The sequence below is a fragment of the Gossypium hirsutum genome, chromosome A10 (assembly GCF_007990345.1).
Source record: "Gossypium hirsutum isolate 1008001.06 chromosome A10, Gossypium_hirsutum_v2.1, whole genome shotgun sequence".
In the NCBI taxonomy this organism is placed as follows: domain Eukaryota; kingdom Viridiplantae; phylum Streptophyta; class Magnoliopsida; order Malvales; family Malvaceae; genus Gossypium; species Gossypium hirsutum.
The window spans coordinates 109,641,822-109,664,996 of record NC_053433.1 but is presented as its reverse complement, the minus strand read 5'-3'; the positions used below and the strand labels follow the sequence as shown (position 1 = coordinate 109,664,996).

The following is a 23,175-nucleotide window of genomic DNA, read 5'->3' as shown; positions in this document are numbered from 1 at the left end:
ATGGAAAAAATGTATTAGAGATAAATAATAATCATGAAATGATACTAATAATAAAAATAGAAGGTAATAAATAATGAATAAAAATAATATTAAAGTTAATTAATCTAAAAAAAACAAAAATAATGGAAAAGACTAAATTGAACTTAAAATGGGAGTTTGGGGCGAATTTGGAAATAAGTAAAAGGGAAAAGGACCAAATTGAATGCACACATAACAAAGGGGGGACGAAAAATGCAAATGATCCAAATCCCAAAAATGCAGTACTCAAGCATGGGCTAAATTAAAACAGTGTAGGAGTTTCGGGGAGAATTTAAAAAATTTAAGAAATACTGAAACACAGCTCGATTGAACATTAGCGCAAAGGGGAAGGACCGATTGTGCAAATACTCCACTTTGAGCCAAAATGCATGGGTACAGCACCAAACGATGTTGTTTTGTTTTGTCTTTTAAGTCCAAAAAAATCTGCTTGAAATCATTTCAATTTTGTTTTAAGAAAACCTAATTTTCAAAATTCCTCCCCTTATCAGCCATATACGCTGCACGCCCAAACGAAGAACAGAGGCGATCCCGACCTTCTTCTGGGCCCAATGTCAACGACGGAGAAAACTCCGACGTCCATGTGACCACCGGAAGTCAGGTAAACTCCCTCTTTTTAATACTTTAGTTTCGTATAATATATAAAAAAAAATCTAAAAAAAGGGAAAAAAAAGTGGTAGAAAAATAAAACAAAATGAAACAAAAAAGTAAAACTACAGTAAAATCATCTTGATTTCTTTTTAAAATCTGTTTTACTTTGATTTCTCTACTTCTATTCTCCAAAAAAAAAGGACTTTTACAATATTTTCCGAAGGCTTTTATAGCCGATTTTACAACTTATTTTGCTTGTTTGCAGGTGCGTGGTGGGCGTGGACTCTGACGTGGAGGCGCGAGTAGTGCAAGCGTGGAGGTGGAAGCAGTGTACGGCGAGGGCAGTTGGGGGTTACAGCGGAATGCTGGTTGCTAGGGTTCTACCAAAAATATTTTTTGATTTGGGCTTAAAAGTTTGGGCTAGGGTTTAAGTGTTTGAATTGGGCTGTTTGTATTTTGGGCCAAGGTTTAAAATTTGGTCTAAATTGGTAAGACTGTTTATTTTGGTTTTGTTTATGGGCCCCGGGCTAAATTGGGCCATAACAGCGTGTAAGCCTGTTTTGAGTGGTTTGTAGGGCATTGCTCATGCCAAATTTGGGTAATTTTGGAATCTAATTTGTAAGTAACTCTATGTGTTCGTATAATCATATGACTATGTTTCCGGTTAGTGAAACTCGATAGAAGCTATAATGTTATGTTTATGTTCTATTAGTTATAATGTATGAGGACATGTGGTATGATCACTTTATACATTTTTGCATATGCATCGGGGTGGGGGTAGGGATATATGATGGAGGAAGTTTGATTCTGGCAGTTTATCTACACTATAAATCTGGCACTATACCCACAAGATATATATTCTGCATAATTTCTGGGTAGCATAAGACCACATTTTGGTGTGATGGATAGATGGATTCTAGTAGCTTTAACTAGCGTGATTGGATGGACAGAGTTGGTGTGTAACGAATGAGGTAGGATTATTCTGTATGATTTTGACATGCTACGCATGTTGTAATTTTTGATATGTTTGTTCTAATATATGCATCTAAGCATGATTTTGTTTTGCGATTTTGTTTGTGGGCCAAGGTACACTGAGCTTTATAACTCACCCCATTTGTTGAATCTTTTCAGGTAACCCTTAGACTTTAGAATTTGGCAGCGCACGAGAACTCATTTCATATTTTCCATATAAAACTAATTCAATAATTCTTATTTTAAATTTTATGAACTTTTAGACTATTAAATTTTATTTATTTATTTTGGTTTTTTAGATTTGTTAAGTATAATTTATATTTTAAAATTTGGCATGTTTTCTAATGATTAAAAACCTAATCACTTATTTTCATGATTAAATAAATCTAAGAAACTTTCTGCTGCGAATTTTTAATTGGGAATATATGTTTTTACAAAGCAACTAAATAAAGTCGATAGCATGATATTTTTAAATAAATTGAGTTTTATAAGTAAATGTTTAAAATTCACATACACATTTTACTATTTACAATTTTTCTTTTATCATAGGATTGAGTCAAGTTTTATAAAATCCTCGATTTTTAATTTCGAAATAAGATACATTTGAAATTAAAAAATCAAAGTTCCAATATATTAATGTAACCTTCAAAATTCTGCCATAACATTTAGGTTGAGTTTAAGGTGTTACAATATTCATTAATTGTATATATTGATATTTATTATTTAGACCCTTGATTTAGTTGGTGTCACGAGTCAATTTGATACCAACTCGGTTAGGGAAATTATGGAAATTATGGAAATTATGGAAATAATCTTTCGTAAATAAAATAAGTTATATTATTTGAGGATATTTTTATCTTTTTAATTTAAAAAACAATAAATGCACATGGTGGGTTTTGAACCCATTCCAATTGCATTATTAAAAATTTTAATTTACTACTCAACTAATGCTTTATTTTGATATTTTTATACATTTTAATTTCATTATGCACTTTTTATTACCTCTATCAATTGTATATCTATATATTTTATTATTTATACTATTATTTAAACTCTTTACTAAGTTAGTGTCATGAGTCAACTGGACACTAACTCAATTAGGGAAATTACAGAAATATTTTTCTGTAATTAAAATAAATTATATTATTCGGAGGTTACTTTAAAAAGTAAAAAAAATTATGTACATGGTTGCATTAGTAAAACTTTTAGTTTACCACTTAGCTAAAGCTTTATTTTGATACTTTTATACATTTTAATTTTATAATGCACATTTTATTACCTCCATAAATTGTATCTGCAAAATTTATTATTTAAGCCCCCCACTGAGTTAGTGTCATGAGTCAACTAGGCACCAACTTGGTTAGGGAAAATAATATTTAAACTCACATCAATTGCATAGTTAAAATCTTAAATTTGTCATTCAACCAAATATTTATTTTATTTATTTTATACATTTTAATTTTATCAAGCACACTATATTACATATATCATTTATATATCTATACTATTAGTTAAGTTTCTAAGTTGCTATCAATTAATCAAATACCAATTCAATTTAAGAAATTATATAAATGTTATTTTATAATAAGAATAAATTATATTATTTTACGAACTTAAAAGGCAACTGCAATTAATGTCTCTTGACCATTGCGGTAAAACCTACTGGATTTAATCAACTCGCCATGACGACTTTCGCTTTGCATGCAGGATGCTAATCTTGAGGGTTTTTTACCTCAATATTATAAAAAAAAAATTTATACACGAAAATAGGTTGTCAGCCAGATTAATTACGAAAATACTATATTTTTTAGGTCGTGCCTACCTGACAGGCACAACCAATTTTTTTAATATTAATTTTTTTGTTTAAAAAATTATTATTATATTATTTTTTTTAATATTTATATTAATATATATGTAGAAGTACGGGTTTTATACGGGTAAAAAGTACCCGAAACGGGTCGAGCCTGTCAGGTAGGCACGACTAGTCATGCCTGACGTCGTGCCTGACAGGTAGGCATGACACACCCACCTAGCTGCTGCTGCCGCTCCACCTGCTGCTGTTGCTGCCTTGCCCCTGTATGCTGCCCATTTTTTCTCATGCATGAGTCATATCACTCATGGGAAAAAAAATTTTATGGGGACCTTATAAGCATGGTCCCCCCATATTGAAGCAACCACCGATTGTGAGAAAGAAAGGAGAGAAAGGAGAAGGAGAAGAAGAAGGAAGATGAAGAAGAAAAAGAAGAAAAAAAAGGGTAATGTATTATTTTAGTAATTTATTATAAAATTATGGTGTTTTGTGAGTTTTGAGCAATGTGATTTTTTTTAAAAAAAATTGTATAATTATTTTGTTAGTAGTTTATGATTAGGTTATAAATTATTAATTTTTTGTATTTTGTTATAGTTATTTGTTTTGTTAATAATTTATGGGATTAAGTTACAAATTGTTAGTGTATTAGTGTATTGTGATTTTTTTAGTAATAATATATTTTTTTAAAAATAATTTTATAGTTGATTAGGTTATATAAATTGTTAATGTTTAGTAGTTTAGTGTATTAGTGTATTGTGATTTTTTTAGTAATATATTTAAAAAATAATAATTTTATAGCTATTTTATTAGTAATTTAAGATTAGGTTTATAAATTCTTAGTGTTTAGTGGTTTAGTGTATTAATGTATTGTAATTTTTTTAGTAATATATTTTTAAAAAATATTTTTATAGCTATTTTATTTGTAATTTAAGGTTAGATTATATAAATTGTTAGTGTTTAGTGGTTTAGTGTATTAGTGTATTGTGATTTTTTTAGTAATATATTTTAAAAAATATTTTTATAGCTATTTTATTAGTAATTTAAGATTAGGTTATATATTGTTAGTGTTTAGTGGTTTAGTGTGTGTTAGTGTATTGTGATTTTTTTTAGTAATGTATTTAAAAAAATAATTTTATAGTTATTTTGTGTTAGTATATGATTATAAATTGTTAGTGTTTATAGTTTAGTATTTTGTGATTTTTAATGTAATTTTTATATAATTTAATTTTATATTATTATATATTTATTTGATAATTTTTATTGATTTATTAAAATGTTGATTAAATTTGTTGTTATATAATTTTATAGGTTATTTGGAAGTTCTTCTAATTAGGTATGTTTCTAGTTCTTTTTTTTTAATTCGTATGTTTTTTATATTTAGATAGTTTATATGTTTTTAATTATATTATTATTGTTATCTAACATAAAAAAATTGTAGGTAAAAAATGAGAAATTATGAGATATTTACCGTGTTTATTTCTAAAATTTGAAATAATTTATTGTATCTTTTGAAATAAGAAAAAATGAATTCAATTTTTTTAATTGCAGATTTGTAACAAATGGGTTCTTTGATTGATAATACAAATCACATATCAAGTACCATTAAGGAGATGGTAATAAAATTTTTATTTCATAGTCATGTTATTTGTTGAATTAAATTATATTGTATTAATTATTTCGCTAATATAATAATGTCAGGAGCCGTGCAGCGTATTGAGAGGCCGTGTTAATAGTATAGAGTTTCGGCCAGATGAACGCCTAATACCGTTCTTGAAGTTAGCCGGGTTCGGATCAGTAGCATTGATCCGGACTTTTGATCTGCGATATGACTTGATTTCCGCTTTAGTCGAGCGATGGCGTCCGGAGACCCACACATTTCATTTGCCGTGCGGGGAGTGCACCATCACTCTAGAAGACGTTGCAGTACAGCTCGGGCTCCCCATCGATGGGAACTCGGTCACGGGCGTAAGTTCGATCTCCAAGCCGGTAACCCTTTGCTATGAATTACTTGGATGCTCGCCAAGTGAGGGGAAATTTTCCAGTTTGAGGTTGTCATGGCTAAAGGCCAATTTTGAGTATTTGCCGAGTACTGCCAATGAACGGGAGGTGATGCAGGCCATTTGAGCTTACATTATGCACCTTATAGGGGGTGTACTTATGACGGAATCGAACGGCAGTACTGTTCACTTGATGTACTTACATCTATTATCTAATTTGCATAACACCCGTTCATATAGTTGGGGGTCCGCAGTGTTAGCCATGTTGTATCGAGAACTTTGTCGGACGACAGATCCTTCTACGATGGACATAGGCGGATGCCTCATACTGCTGTAGTCGTGGGCACTTTATCGGATGCCATTCTTGGCAGCAATTAGTCACCAATCATATATATTTCCACTCGTTAATAGGTGATGAATTTTTATGCGTTGTAACAATTAGTTTACTTTTTTTTTGATTATGTTGTTCTAACAATTTTTTTTCTTAGATGGAGCATAAATCCGGGTATCGGAAGGTCATACACGGTTCTGATATACAGTCTGATGATCGAGAATCATTCTAAAGAGGGGGTAAGTTTTTCCAATATCAAATTTATTTTATTATTTTATTTCAGTCGACGTACGTTAATATAAAAAATGTGATTAACTGTACAGTTCATTTGGATGCCGTATTCTGTTCTAGAAATTATGGAGGTTATTCCCTCGTCTGCCTGCGTCCACTCAAACTTATGGTGCATTAGTGCACCCGTTATCAATTTTCAGATAGTAGAGTGGTATCATGGTGATCGAGTACTTCGGCAGTTTGGTTGCATTCAATATATCCCGAGACTGCTAGTACGATTGGGGGATATCCATGGGATGACCAGGAGGGGGAGGCATAGGCTTGATTGAGGAGATTAGCATGAAGAATATGTTACGATGTGGAACAACTTGTTTGGGAGGGTACCTCAGATGGATCGTGGCTTGGATCTCCAGCCCTTGTTACAGTACCTACAGTGGTACTGTGAGATAAGGAAACCATTTTTGTTTGGTGGGCAGTCGATGGTAGTCCCCTCGTATACGACACGAATTGGACAACATCTTCCAGATCCGCATCATGCACTAGAGCCGGAGCCAGAGCAGGGGCCAGAGCCGAAACTACACTCTGGAGGTAGTTCTTATCATCCAGATTTAGGGCGATGATTATTTCTCGGGCTCCTCAGGCCATGGATATCATTCAGAGTTTGATATCTTTAGCCCACTACCACCTCAGTACTCCAGTCATCCCGGCTCATATTTATCTCAGTACTCTACTCCTTCCGGCCAATATCGACCCATGTACTCAACTCCTCCAGAGCCGTATCCACCACCATACTCTACTCCTCCCAGCCCATATCCACCTCCATATTTTACTCCTCTCGGCTCAAGTTCATCGATGACGTTTGAGACATGATTTTTCGTCTATGTTTCACACACCCCCACATACAGATGAAGAGAACGTTGATAGCCGTAGTCGTCCGCAACGTGAACGTCGGGCTCCACAAAAATATACCTCTACAACTACACCATCAAACCATCAATTTTAGGGGGTTTTATAATATAAATAACTTCCTTTTTATGTAATAATTTTTTTGTCATTTTATTTATCAATTTAATTTATTTTTGGAAAATTATGTAATGACTATTTATGTAATGAGTTTTTTATCATTTAATTACAAATGATAGTCATCATTCCCCCGGTTGAAGAACGTAATTATAATAGTAAATGAAATACATAATAAATCCGAGTTAAGTATGTATGAACACAAATAGTCATGCTTCACCCGGAGTAAGTATGTAAATTGTATATAAACATGTGCTTCGAAGGCGAATTTTGGATTTGCTTGGGTTGAAGTGCATAATTGCAAAAAAAAAGGAGTATTAAAAACAATTAATTTTAAAATGCTTAAAAAATCTATTTAATGCTACTCGGCGGGACTTTTTCTTCCAACTTGTAATTAACAAAATCTTAATTTCTATCTGATCGCGACGATTGTCCAATATGGTAGTTTCAGAGCGGACATTTATTTCGATTATGACCGGGTAATCTGCATACTCCACACAACTTCCCATCGGATTTCTCTCTAATGTCCATTTCGTTATGGATTCTAGATGATTGTGGACGACCTTTTGGGTTCCTACGCAACCCTTCGTCTGGGACAAGCTCGAATGTCGTCGGAGGAACCTCCCAAGTAGATAGGTCAGGAAGTACGGGAAACTCATTCTCCCATACATGCAATGTGCATTTGAGGGTATACACTTCATCGATAAATTGGTCTACATTGAGCGAGACCTTAGCACAAGCTACTACAACATGTGCACAAGGATAATGAAGTGTCTGGAACTTCCTACAATGGCACAGTCTATTTTGGAGATCAACTCCGTAGGACCTAGGTGGTATACCGGGTCGACGACCGATGGTCTCTGTAACGCGAAACCTTTCATTACGTCGTGAATATACTTCTACATTCATCGACCTCACCATCCGACGGTTTGTAACCATTGCATCCCTGACATATTCGACAAACACGTGTCCTGCCTCCATCTAGTTGACTTGTTGCTGACCCATTCTTTGCATTAAGGTAGCCAACCTGTAGAATGTAGCCGAGAAGACAGATAAAATTGGAAGATGTCGTGTTTTTAATAACACAAAGTTGATGCCCTCCACCAAGTTTGTGGTCATTTGACCGTAACGAAAGCCCTCGTCAAAACTTTGAGCCCATTGCCATGGCTCCATAGTACCCAACCATTGTCGGAAAGATGTGTTCGTTTGACCTTCCATGTCATTCTCAAGTCGAGTCATCCTTTGCCGGAAAATGTGTGGCTCAAGCTCGTACGCTGTGTATGTATTAAGAAAATATAAGTTACAGTCTCATCACAAAACATTAGGTTATATATTGAATGGATAAGGTTATTCTTTACCCATTTTCACAACTTGTCTCTTCTAGTCTGCATTCTTATAATCTCGATGGAAGTTAGACGCAATGTGCTGTATGCAGTAAACAGATCTCCATGGTACACCGGAACCCCTAATGGCGGCAATTAATCCTTTCCCTTTATCGGAGATGATGCAAATACTATCATTACTAATAACATACCTTCGCAGGTTTGTAAGGAAGAATTCCCACGATTCTATATTCTCTTTATCTACGATGGAAAACGCAATCGGGAGCACGTTATTGTTCCCGTCCTGAATAATCGCAAGAAGTAAGATTTGTGTATATTTACCGTATAGCCATGTCCCATCTACTTGCACAAACGGCTTGCAGTGGAGAAATGCACGTACACATGGATCAAACGTCCAGAATATCCGTTGGAAAATTCTTTTTCTCGGTTGTAGTTGCTCATCCGGGCCGTAATAAGGTCGTGTCTGCAACTCAATGGTAGTCTTTGGTACTTACTCCCTCATAGCGGCAATCCATCCCTGCAACTCATTATATGATGCATCGAAATCTCCGTACAATTGCTCCATTGCCATCTGTTTAGCTATCCATGCCTTCCGGTATGACACTCGATACTGGAATCGTGCTTGTATTTCGGCAATCAGTACCGAAACTTTAATGGTTGGCATGTCTTCAACCATTGGCATGATGCACGTACAGATAGTTTTGGAATCAAGTTTTCGATGATATTTTGTCATACGTGATGAAATGCATGTGTGAGGCCCAACAAATTTTCGTATCTCCCACATCTGCGACTTTTGGATAAATGCAGCTCGTATCCGCCAATTGCAGCCTTCCGCCGACTTCCAACACTCTCCAATATATAATGTCGGTTTAGACACGATGACTTTATAGTCTACTGATATATTCATACTATACTGTTTAATGGCAAATACGCGCTCTTCCTTATTTTCGAATCTCTGGCCCATTAACAACTTCTCAGGATCAGAATATACGGCCATCCAATGAGCAGATTGTATTTCAGGGTACTCTGGGAACTCGGCTACATACGCCGCATCGGGGTCTATCCGAGACATGTGTGCCCCAGGATTATTATGTATCACAATACGACGAATCTGGTTCCCGACTGAAGACGCATTAACATTTACTTCCTTATTCACGCCTTCATCGTCAATATCATCCGGGACCTCATCCACGTCGGGATCACTTTCACTATCGACTTCATGATCAGAAGGATCACTACTATGGTATACATCATCACCAACCAGAGCAGTCTCGGGTGCAGCATTAAGATCAATGTCGATCCCATGTATAATTGATTGACTACAAAACGTATGATACTAGAACTACCATACACGGTTCTTGAGCTCCATCTTCTTCACCTAATGGAGTGGGATCTTCAGTTTCCTCCACACTAGCTAACTCAGCAAATAACTAAATCGGTGCATTTTGGTTGCTCCAAGTCCCACAATAAAGAGCGACCGTTGTCTCCACGTCTTCATCGTCTACAAGTTTCATTTCAGTGAATTTTATGGGATCCATCAAAACTGGAAACTTGTAGAAAAGTTTCGAGATCCTTCTCCCACAACGTTTATAAATTTTTTCACTAACTTTTTCCTTCATATCATCAAAAGAGATATTTCTATTGAATCTCATTGCTACTTGTTTGCGGCATTCAAATATACATCCTACACTTGTTGTCAAAATTTCTCCATCAAAATAAATGCATACGAAAAACTGATTCTCCATATTCAATACTAGATCTGTTAAAAAAATTTCAAAATTCTCAAAATAGTTTCGAATAGCAAAAAAGTTACATAAAATTTTTAATGCAAAATTTTTCATTCAGAAGCTAACAAAATTATTAACTTTTAAATAATAAAATTTCTAACAAAAAAATAAATTAATTAAAATACCTTATCCTTCTTCTTGCTTTCCTTTCTTTCCTTCTTCTCCCTCTCTTCTTACTTCTATTTTGCTGCTAAATTTTCTGTATGTTCTTCATCTGATTTTCAGGGGAATATATAGGGGAAAACTTAAGCATGTGGGCCCCACCAGTTGCGCCTACCAAGAAGGCACAACTAGTTGTGCCGTCAGATAGGCGCAACATGTATGTATGCTTTTCCCATCCATATACACGGGTTGTATACTAACCCGAAAAAATATATATAATAATAATTTTTTAAACAAAAAAATTTAATATTAAAAAAATCGGTTGGGCCTGTCAAGTAGGCACGACCTAAAAAAATATACCATTTTCGTAATTAATCTGGCTGACAACCCATTTTCGTGTATAATTTTTTTTTATAATATTGAGGTAAAAAACCTGATATTGAAGTTTGAATTTATGGCTTATGAAATTAACTCAACTCACGGTTTGAAACTTTAAATTATTTTGTGGACCTCCCCACTATTTCATATACGATTTTATATAATTATTTATTTCACATTAATAATTTTTTTAACTCAAATTTAAAAATTAAAAACAATTTTCACATCGGATTTTGAGTTATTTAAATTTTTTTAAGATTTAAATTTTCTAATTTTTTTCTCTCTCATCCTTTCTTCACTGTTAAAAGAAAATAATTTAGGGTTTTAATATTTTTTTAATTTTTTTTCTTTCTCCATCGTCTCTTTTATTATTAGAAAAAAGTATTTAAGGTTTTGGACAATTTAACAACAACAATGAAAAGAAAAAACCAAAATACACCCAGATCTTATATCAATAAACTGACAAAAATAATACGTTCTCTTGTTCTACACTGATTACTTTGATCAAATAATTTTATTGTAAAATTTAAATAATTTTATTATAAAATTTAAATAATTTTATTATAAAATTTACCTTTTTCGGCCAAAATAAAGTTATTATTAAAATAAAAAATAAAAAGGTTTAATGAATATTTCAATAGACAATTTCTTCGAATTTATGTTATTTTTTTATTTAATGTAGTATTTGTATTTGAAAAAAAGTTATATATTTTGATATTTAAATATAGTAATGTTTAATTTTTAGTATTTAATTTGAGTTTTAAAGTTAATTTGATAAAAATTCATAATTAGCTAATAATATTAACAATTAAATTTAATCAAATTAATTCCAAAACTCGAATTAAATCATATTTATCGAACTATATTTGACAAATTAAGTAGAAAATAAACAAATTCACAATTAGTACTAAATCTATTTATTTAAAAATCATGAAAATTTTAAATCTAATTATATTAGTGAGTAACATTTGTCAAATCAACCCTCAAACCTAAATTCATAAACACTAAAAAGTAAACATCGTTACCATTGGGTATTAAAATATTTAATTTTTGTCAAATATAAATACTGGGTAAAAAAAAACACAAGTATTTTATTAAAAAAATGTCAAACAAAAACCCCAAATAGCAAATTTAGAGAATTACCAAAATGAAAGCAGATGACAAATATAGACAAACACCTAAAAGCATATTACTAAATGCACCCTCTATAGTTGCATTGAAACTCCTTGCAAGTGTAAGCCTACTGCAATTAAACAAACATCAACTTATATCTACATTAAAACATCTTAGCAAGCTGTATTTCTTATCTCCTATAAAGCATCAACCCTAAATATCAAGGACATGAACACCAACAGGATGGTAATAAGAGAGAAAACATAAGCTAAACCCTGCAAAGTTTAAATCACACCCAAGTATCCCAAAACCATATTGATAAGAGTTTGATTGGTCAGCACGCAGTCAGCATAAATCCTCTCTAAAACCAAATCATGCTTCAACCAAAGTATTAGAATATACCCATACCCCATACCTTGCCCATACCTTTCCCATACCTACCCATACTTTGGAAAGGTCAAAGTTATGGGCACCAAATATTTATTTAGTGTTGGGCATGGAAAAATAGCAATTTTTGGTCCCTAAGTGAATAGTGACTTTGCAAGGTGGTCCTTGGATCTCAACTATAAATAGGCCAACCATTGCTCATTCTCATCATCCCACATTTGCCATTCTCTACTTAAGGCAATTGTTCTCTCTCCCTATTTGTAAAGTTTCACTTGTATTTTTGGAGTGAAATATATTTGGTAGTGCCCGAGGACGTAGGCAAGATTTGCCGAACCTCGTTAAATTCTGGTGTTCTTTACTATTTATTGTTCATATTTTGTGAATTTGATTGTAGTGATTTATTGTGCTATTAAATTACGATAGAGGGATATTCTGGCTAGGAAAGACTTGGTACTTAAGTGATCCTCGTGATCCACCTCTCTTTCCTGGGAATTGAACTTAGTGTGATTTTTTAGTACAATAATTTTACTCTTTCACACGCTTCCGCACAACAATTGGTATCAGAGCCAGATTCGTACTTGGGGAATACGACCGTTTACGGTACTATTCACGTATACGGCACTATTCACGTATACGGTACTGTTCACGTATACAGTAGTTGGGATTGAGAAGAAAAATGGCAGCAGCATCGTCATCAGCAAGGACTACTGTGACAAATGCAAAATTTGAAGTAGAGAAATTTGACGGTACCAATAATTTTGGTATGTGGCAATGTGAGATCTTGGATGTCTTATGTCAGCAAGAGCTAGATATAGCCCTTGAAGAAAAACCTGACAAGATGGATGACAAGGAGTGGGTCAAGATCAATAGACAGGCGTGTGGTACAATCCGCCTATGTTTGGCCAAAGAGCAGAAGTACTCTGTCATGAGGGAGACATCAGCGAAGAAGTTATGGGATACACTGGAAGAAAAGTTTCTAACGAAAAGTCTTGAAAATAGGCTTTATATGAAAAAGAAACTTTATCGATTCACGTATGCACCCGGTATGTCGATGAATGACCATGTGAACTCATTCAATAAAATTTTAGCAGACTTGCTAAATTTGGATGAGAAATTTGAAGATGAAGACAAGACATTATTGTTGTTGAATTCCCTTCCTGATGAATATGATCATCTTACCACCACATTGCTTCATGGGAAGGACGCGATCACATTTGATGCAGTCTGTAGTGCGTTGTATAGATCTGAGACTCGAAAGAAAGATAAAAGAGATCACAGAGATACAACTGTAGAAGTCTTAACAGTAAGAGGTCGTTCACACAGCAGCAAACCTGGTAGAAGGGGTAAGTCCAAAGGGAGACCCGCCAAAGATGAATGTGCCTTTTGTCGTGAGAAAGGGCATTGGAAAAAGAATTGTCCTAAGTTACAAAAGGGCAAGTCTATTTCTAATGCATGTGTAGCGGAGCATGATGAGGAGTCAGACTTTAGCTTGGTTGGCATGGCAATGGCATGTCAAACGGATGAGTGGATATTGGATTCGGGATGTACTTACCATATGTGTCCTAATAAGGACTGGTTTTCTAGTCTTGAAGAACTAGAAGGTGGAGTTGTTTTTATGGGCAATGATAGTGCCTGTAAGACAATGGGTGTAGGTACAATCAAATTGAAGAACCATGACGGCTCAATCCAAGTTCTGACAGATGTTCGCTATGTACCCAGCTTGAAGAAAAATCTCATCTCATTAGGGGCCCTAGAATCTAAAGGGCTCACAATCACTTTGAGAGATGGATTACTAAAGGTAGTAGCTGGGGTATTGACGGTGATGAAAGGCACTAAAAGAAATAACTTGTACTATTTAAATGGAAGTACAGTTATTGGATCAACATCAACAGCTTCTGCGAAAGATGCAGATTCAGAGGCTACCAGGTTATGGCATATGCGATTGGGACATGCTGGTGAAAAAGCTTTGCAGACATTGGTGAAGCAAGGCTTATTGAAAGGTGCAAATTCTTGCAAAATGGAATTCTGTGAACATTGTGTTCTGGGCAAGCAGAAGAGAGTAAAATTTGGTCCAGCAATTCACAATACGAAAGGAATTCTGGACTATGTTCACAGTGATGTGTGGGGACCTACCAAAGTGGCTTCTTTGGGAGGTATGCACTATTTTGTCACTTTTCTTGATGATTATTCAAGAAAAGTATGGGTGTATCTAATGAAAAGAAAAAATGAAGTTTTGGATGCATTTCTGAAGTGGAAGAAGATGGTGGAGACTCAGACAGGTCGAAAGGTCAAACGACTTCGATCAGATAATGGTACTGAGTACAAAAACGATCCATTTCTACAAGTATGCCAAGATGAGGGCATTGTGCGACACTTCACTGTTCGAGATACACCACAGCAGAATGGGGTGGCAGAACGCATGAATCGGACTATACTGGAGAAAGTTCGATGTATGTTGTCCAATGCTGGATTGGGCAAGGAATTTTGGGCTGAGGCAGTTACATATGCGTGCCATCTAATTAACCGATTGCCATCAGCTGCAATAAATGGAAAAACTCCTATGGAGATGTGGACTGGTAAACCTGCTACTGATTATGATTCTTTACATGTTTTTGGTTCCACTGCATATTATCATGTAAAAGAATCTAAGTTAGACCCAAGAGCAAAGAAAGCATTATTCATGGGTATAACTGGTGGTGTAAAAGGATACCGTCTCTGGTGTCCTGATACAAGGAAGATTGTTTTCAGTAGAGATGTAACTTTTGATGAATCAACCATGATGAAGAACGAGGATTCACAAAAGGATGACAAAACCAGTAGTACTTTGCTGCAGGTGGAGTTTGAAAAGGTTAATGATGATCCAGCTAATATTGAAAGAACAAATGATGAAGAAGTTTCGACCCAAGAACTTCTACAGCAACAAGATTCAATTGCATATAGGAGGCCAAGAAGAGAGATTCGTAAGCCTGCTCGCTTTGACGATATGGTGGCCTATGCACTTCCAATTACAGATGATGATGTTCCTTCCACTTACACAGAAGCAATAAGTAACTCTGATGGTGTAAAGTGGAAGCAAGCTATGAATGAAGAAATGCAGTCTCTTCATAAAAATAGGACTTGGGAGTTGGTGAGACTGCCCAAGGGAAAGAAGGCAATTGGATGCAAATGGGTATATGCAAAGAAGGAAGGATTTCCTGGTAAAAATGAAATTCGATACAAGGCTAGATTGGTAGCAAAGGGTTACGCTCAGAAAGAAGGAATAGACTACAATGAAGTGTTTTCTCCAGTTGTGAAGCATTCGTCTATTCGAATTTTGCTAGCCTTGGTTGCGCAATACGATCTTGAACTAGTTCAGCTTGATGTGAAGACAGCATTTTTACACGGTGATTTGGAAGAGGAAATCTATATGACTCAGCCAGATGGATTCAAGGTTGCTGGAAAAGAAAATTGGATTTGCAAACTGACAAAGTCGCTTTATGGATTGAAGCAATCTCCGAGGCAGTGGTACAAGCGATTTGATCAGTTCATGAAAGGGCAAAGGTACACAAGAAGTAAATTTGATCATTGCGTGTATTTTCAGAAGCTACAAGAAGGAACTTTCATATACTTGCTCTTATATGTTGATGATATGCTAATAGCATCTAAGAGCAAAGTTGAGATTGAAAGATTGAAGACTCAACTCAATCTCGAGTTTGAGATGAAAGATCTAGGAGAAGCTAAAAAGATTCTCGGCATGGAAATATGTAGAGATAGAGCTCATGGCAGAGTTAGCTTGTCTCAGAAGCAGTATTTGAAGAAAGTACTACAGCAGTTTGGCATGAACGAGCAGACCAAACCTGTAAGTACCCCGTTGGCTTTTCATTTCAAGCTTTCTGCACAACTATCTCCTTCGACGAATACGGAACGAGAATACATGTTGCAAGTTCCGTATTCTAATGTAGTGGGTAGCTTGATGTATGCAATGGTGTGTACAAGACCCGACATTTCACAGGCAGTTAGTATAGTGAGCAGGTATATGCATAATCCTGGAAAAGGACATTGGCAAGCTGTTAAATGGATTCTACGGTATATTCAGAAGACCGTGGATGTTGGATTACTGTTCAAGCAGGATAATACACTTGGTAAAGGTGTTATTGGGTACGTTGATTCTGACTATGCCGGTGATTTGGACAAGCGAAGATCAACCACCGGTTATGTGTTTACACTTGCTGGAGGACCAATAAGTTGGAAGTCTACACTACAGTCTACAGTTGCGTTGTCAACCACAGAAGCCGAGTACATGGCTGTAACAGAGGCTGTAAAGGAGGCTATTTGGTTACAAGGTATGGCTAAAACCTTGGGGTTGGTTCAGGAGCATATTAACGTGTATTGTGATAGTCAAAGTGCTATTCATTTAGCAAAGAATCAAGTCTATCATGCACGTACAAAACATATCGACGTACGATTCCATTTTGTGCGGGAAATTATTGAAGAGGGGAAAATTTGTCTTCAGAAGATCAAGACTGCAGATAATCCCGCAGATATGATGACCAAGGTGGTAACAGCAACCAAGTTCGAACATTGTTTGAACTTGATTAATATCCTGCAAGTTTAACAGTTGAAGAAGGCACTATCAAGTATTGTTGTCAAAAGCAGAAAGAATTGTGTGAAGATAAGATTATCCTAATCAAATCTTCAAGGTGGAGATTATTAGAATATACCCATACCCCATACCTTGCCCATACCTTTCCCATACCTACCCATACTTTGGAAAGGTCAAAGTTATGGGCACCAAATATTTATTTAGTGTTGGGCATGGGAAAATAGCAATTTTTGGTCCCTAAGTGAATAGTGACTTTGCAAGGTGGCCCTTGGATCTCAACTATAAATAGGCCAACCATTGCTCATTCTCATCATCCCACATTTGCCATTCTCTACTTAAGGCAATTGTTCTCTCTCCCTATTTGTAAAGTTTCACTTGTATTTTTGGAGTGAAATATATTTGGTAGTGCCCGAGGACGTAGGCAAGATTTGCCGAACCTCGTTAAATTCTGGTGTTCTTTACTATTTATTGTTCATATTTTGTGAATTTGATTGTAGTGATTTATTGTGCTATTAAATTACGATAGAGGGATATTCTGGTTAGGAAAGACTTGGTACTTAAGTGATCCTCGTGATCCACCTCTCTTTCCTGGGAATTGAACTTAGTGTGATTTTTTAGTACAATAATTTTACTCTTTCACACGCTTCCGCACAACACAAAGGATTCCAGTGACATATATATTGAGTACTTGCACGATCTAGATTTCTTGAGCATTAGTGAAGCAACAAGAACCAACGATGGCATATATATAATATCTAAAGGGAGAAATGAGATATAGGTAAAACATGAAGAGGAGTTTTCTTGGTGACTGTGAGGCCGTAGAGTTCGGCCATGTCCATGTTCTCAGCAGTTTCACCAGCAGGCAACTTCCAATCAAACCAATAGAGAAGGTTGGCCATCACAAACTCAATGGAAGCAACTCCAAATGCTATCCCAGGACATCTCCTTCTTCCGAACCCAAATGGGTTGAGTTGGAAATCTTGACCTTTGAAATCAATGGAGCTATTCTCGAACCTCTCTGGGATGAACTCTTCTGGGTTTTCCCACCATTTGGGATCTCTCTGAATGGCCCATGCATTGATCAGGACTGTGGTATTGGAAGGAATGTCATAACCTCCGAATTTAACACTTGCCGATGTTTGTCGAGGGAGCAGAAGAGGACCAGCCGGATGTAGTCTTAAAGTTTCTTTGAGTACACACTTTCAGTATTTCAGTTTACTAACATCTTCTGCATCCACCTTTAACTTGTTTCCCACCACATTTCTCACCTCTTCTTGGACCTTTTTCATTGCATTTGGATGCTTTAAAAGCTCAGCCATCATCCACACTTTTGTGGTTGTAGAGCTATCAATTCCTGCTACAAACATATATGTCCTGAGATTATCAAAAGTGAAAACTTCAGGCCAATGGGGAAAAAAAACAAAAGAAAGGAAACAGTATTGAATAACCAGTAAGCTTTGATGTTTTCTTGTGTGAGGTCCATCTCAAAGGTACCATTCTTTTGGAGTTGCATGATGATAGAAAGGAAGTCCTTTTAATGGTACCTTCTTCGTGGCTTTCAAGAGCTTTACGCTCCTGAATTACTTGATCAAGGAATGCATCCAATTCCGCAGATATTGTTTTCATACTTGGAATAAGTCCAGTAAGCACATCAACCCACCTCAAGTAAGGAAACATATCGCCTACACATAAGCTGGTGAAGAGAATCAATAGCCTTTTACGGTTTTACCCAACTCCCCAAACTTGCTGCGCCCATCTTCTTCTTCTTCACTTTTGTGACTAAGAACACGTCGAGAAACTATGTTATTCGAAAAGGACATAAGAATGTCTGTTAGATAAAAGACTCTCCTTTAAACAATCACTGCGGATTTTGTTGATAAGTTCAACTTCTTCGTCTCTGATAAACTGAAATGATTGCACACTTTGGCGGCTGAAAAGCTGAACAATACTCATCTTCTTAACTTGTCTCCAATACTCACCGTAGGGTGCACAAGCCATATCCTTGCATTTGTAGAAAAATATATTTGCAGCAGTGGTCCTTGATCTGTCAGAGAAAACGATGTCATGGTTCTTCACAATTTCTCCAACCATGTCAGCTGATGAAACCAGTAACGTTGGAATTATAGCCTAACTGCAGAAGCAAGAGAGAACCGTATTTCTTAGAGAGGTCTCGGAGAGAATGGTGAAGAAGTTTGCCAACTTGATGGATGTTGCCAATAAGTGGTAGCTTTGGGGGTGATGGAGGCAAATTCAGGGTTTTCCTTTTCGCTAGTTGAAGCCAAACTAAAAGGGAGAAAAGGAGAATCATAGAAACAATAGATTGGTGGAAAGTTGAGCTACATTCAGCAGCTCCATTTGCAAAACCTAATGATGAAATTCTTTCACAACATAAGCTTTTTTATAGCCCTATGCAGGTTCCTTCGTCATGGAATCTTGTATGATTTGAGTTTTTCCAACAAAAAGTCGTATTCAAAAACTCCAAATATTTAGTTTTGATGCTGTCCCACGACAATATTATTGAAATTTCATACGCTCAGCCAATCAAGCTAATATTCGATAACATTATTCGCAACAAAGTAAGCATCAATGACTTTTCAATAAAATTTAAACGCTGTATTAGGATTTAAAACAACATTGAAGACCTACTGTCTAGCATTTAAACTTGTAAAACAAATTTACTACTGTATTAGAATCATAATTTTCATTTTTGATGTCTAATTTATTTTCTAATGTAATTAATTATTTTAAATAGTTAAAATCGTTAATTTTTTAATTAAAATGTTATGTAGTTATATATAATTTTAAAGAAGATTTTTAAATAAAAAATAGAGAGATTAAATTCTTGAAAATAAAAGTAAGATTAAATTTCCAATGTACGAAATCTACATGTTTAGAGTCATAGTTATTTGAATCAGATTAGATTGGTTGAGGTATTGGTTTAGAAAAAAGCATCAAACAAGTTGACATATGAATCGGTATGGATCGATTCAACTAGACTAAAAAATCGATTGAATAGGTTTTTTTTTTAATTTTTAATTTATAAATTTTTAATTATTTATTTAATCAAACCATATAACCAATATTCAAATGATGTTATAAAAACTTTACTTAGAATATATTTTAATTTTGAAATTTTTACTTGAAACAAATAAATAATCAACCTAATATGATATGATAGCATATTAATTTTTTCCACTTGGTCCCATGTTATCATTCAAATTTTAAATTTGTTTTTGCTTTTTCATTGAAACGGAAATCCTTTATATATATATTCCTATGATTACTTTCTATCACCCTACATTAATTTTGTTTTCATATTAGCTATATTAAAATACCAACTCCACCAAGTTACAAATTACTTACAGATGTCACATTACATTCACTTACTTTATAATGTTATTGTCCAAACGTAGAGGCAATAGAATACAATAGGATATAAAGAAATTTTGATAAGATGTTGATGGGCGTCAGAACTACTAAAAATAATTCCTACAGAATAACTCTAAATAGTAGTAAAGAGTGGTAGTAAGGCCGAGTCCACAGGGATTGGTATTATAATCAATTTTCACGTTTAACTTGTGATCAAAATTTCTGTATTGTCGATAGTTGTGGCAATAGTTGTGCCCACGACTCCAAACGGACCTGCTAAAAAATAAACAAATAAATCAGGGGAGTTTTGAAATGCTTAGAAATTAAATAATTGAAACAACATAAATAAACAATTAAATAAATTGGAAATAAAATTAAATTGGGAAATAAATTCGGATTTTGTAAATAGAGATAATAAGCCTTAGCTCTAGACTTGGTGGATTCCGAATTTTGAATCGATCCTCGAAAATTAATTTTCTCCTCCAAACAATGAGATGGTTATAGCAGTTAAAAACGTCCTAACTGTCAATTCTTCCTCTCGTAGTTGATCCCGGTACGACCTGCAAACCAACCCTTACTAATTATCTAACCGAGATACACGCGTTCTCGATTTAAGATTCTGGCAACCTTACGTTTTGCAGAACCCAACTCGGGTTAACGGCCTCAACTGCGTGGGATGTTTAAACCCGATCACTTCTTCCTTGATTTGTTCTCGAAGATTCGAATAGAGCACGAACGACTCATTTCCCCAACTTTTTGCAAACATGACTCCAACCCAATGCGTTTTTTGATTTGAAATCGAGTTAACTTTAAGGAATGAATTTGTCAATCCTGATACTTAGGAAAAATAGTGAATACTGATTGGAATGATTTTTAGGACAGATATGTATCTTATGATTCCCAACCGAAAAGAATACTGGCCTAGAGCTAAGTTGGAATTTAGTGAAGCATGGATTTAATCATGCTTTGGTTGGCTATGGAGTGGATTTGAATGAAAATGGTGGAGTTGGGAAGGGAAGGGGCTTGAAAATTTGTAAAAACAATGAAATGAAAATGAAAATAGCAGTATGCTATTGACACATCAAATTGGAAGGAAAAGAATAATTCTTATTTAATTCCAAACTACCATAAATGTCATCTTTATAGACATATGATTTACTAAATTTGGCCTAACTACCTACTACATAATTAAAATTAAATAAAAAATAAAATTAGATTTTCTTCTAATTTTAGCTTTTACAAAGTCAAAAGAAATTTGATGAGTCCTTGACTATTTTCACGTTTCTGATTCAGCCCCACTTTATTGATTGTTTTGCAAATTGGTCCTTTTCTGCTCGTTTTTAACTCATAGCATCCCAATTGCATTCCTGATAGGATTAAAACATAAAATCACTAATTTAGCAGGGATCACTTCAAGAATTAACTAATTTAAACACAAAAAATATGCAAATTTAACATGTTATCAGACACACCGAAGTGCCACTATTCTTCACATCGATGTGTGAATATCATTTTGCACCATAGTGTCACTTTCTCTTGCACCGTAATGCCATTATCACTTGTGCGGTTTGTCACTTTCCTAGTGTCATGTCATTTATATCCTACTAGTCTTATTTTGTCTACTTAGACAATTAATCTATACAATTTCTTTACATTTTCTCATCAAAGAAATCAATTCAAATTTTATTATTTTTTTATAATTTAGTCCTTATCCAAATAGAATAAACTAATCATAAATTTTCACTTTGACCTCTATTATGTCAACATTCAACATTTCACTAAATTACATCATGTCAATATCTAATTCACCCATCTAATTTTTACACTATTTGCAATTTTGTCATTTTCCCTAAATTCATTACACATACACTTTTCAATTTATTATATTAATAGTATTTTATTTTCAAATAATTTCGGGCTTTTTATAAAACTAACCCAAAAAATTAATTAATTATGTAAATGATATATTTTTTGATAAAATACGTAAATGACCTAAAATCTATAGTGAAAGTTGGTGGAGCCAAAGTGTTTGGCGCCACCAACATGCCACGTCAGCAATCGGGGATAAAAAAAATCAATTTTTTGGTGGAGTCATGAAAAATGGCACCACCTGTATAAATACTACGAAAATACTGTGATTTCTAAAAAAAGGGGGGCTTTAAATAAATTTTCTTTTTTCTGGTGGAGCCAAATAATTTGGTGCCAACAGATTCTAACGCCTCTACCACTATTTGTCCTTTTTCTTTTTTTCTTTATTATTTGTTTTATTTTTCTTTTTTCTATTTTTTATTTGTTCATTATTTGTTTTTATAATATTTTATGTATATTTTTTGGTGGAGCTATTCTATTTGGCGTGACCAAATTTGTATACATAAGCCTCTTAATGACACATGAATCTGAGTTGAAAGAAAAAAAATTACTTATACTTTGTTAGTGGATGAATCAGAGATATGAGAAGCCTTTTTTTTTTTATGTATTTGTGTTTTTTTTAATTTGAAGGTATGTGTTGTTTAAGGATAATCCAGTGGAGCTTTGACATCAGTAAATTTAATGATTATTTTCAGATGCCAATTAAATATTTGGTAATGGGTTCAAATTGGTTATGTAAGTTTTTTCGTTGGTTGTGGTAGGAGGATAACAGGTTCAAATTGGTTATGCAACCAGCAAGTGGATTATTTGGGATTCCCTAGGTCAATGGGATGTTTGAAGGTTAAAAGGAATCCCAAATCGAACTGCATGGGTGAGATCATCAATATCGACAACATTCAAGCTACAATTTAATAGCATCAAAAAAGTCACTTTTGTTACGGTTAAACAATTTATTTTTCAATTTGTAAGATAGAGTGATTTCGGTTTTGAGCAAAATCATTTAATTATGTTTTGTTTGTAAGACAGAATATTGCCAGTCTTGAAAAAAATCGTTTATTTATCTTTTGTATTGAGAAAGTTGTGTGTTGTAAAATGATATATTGTAAGTTAAGTGAAACTATTTAGAATGTTTGAAATGCAAAATTATATTTTGTAAAATATATTTTTTGAATAATGTAAATTGATAGTTATTTTGTGAAATATAATTTTCATGTAAACAATTTATGTAACGTGAAATTAAGAAAATTAAAAGGACAT

The 23,175-nt window shown here is 34.4% G+C and overlaps 1 long non-coding RNA gene and 1 pseudogene across 1 annotated transcript; one reads left to right on the top strand and one right to left on the bottom strand.

Moving 5' to 3' along the window:
* Positions 1-237: 237 nt before the first annotated feature.
* On the top strand, positions 238-1,294 carry LOC107896316 (uncharacterized). The gene is made up of 2 exons (XR_001683685.2): positions 238-637; positions 893-1,294. It is a non-coding gene; the product is annotated as an uncharacterized lncRNA (long non-coding RNA).
* A 16,111-nt stretch (positions 1,295-17,405) lies between these two features.
* LOC107895408 (cytochrome P450 71A1-like) lies at positions 17,406-18,771 on the bottom strand (annotated as a pseudogene).
* Positions 18,772-23,175: the final 4,404 nt, after the last annotated feature.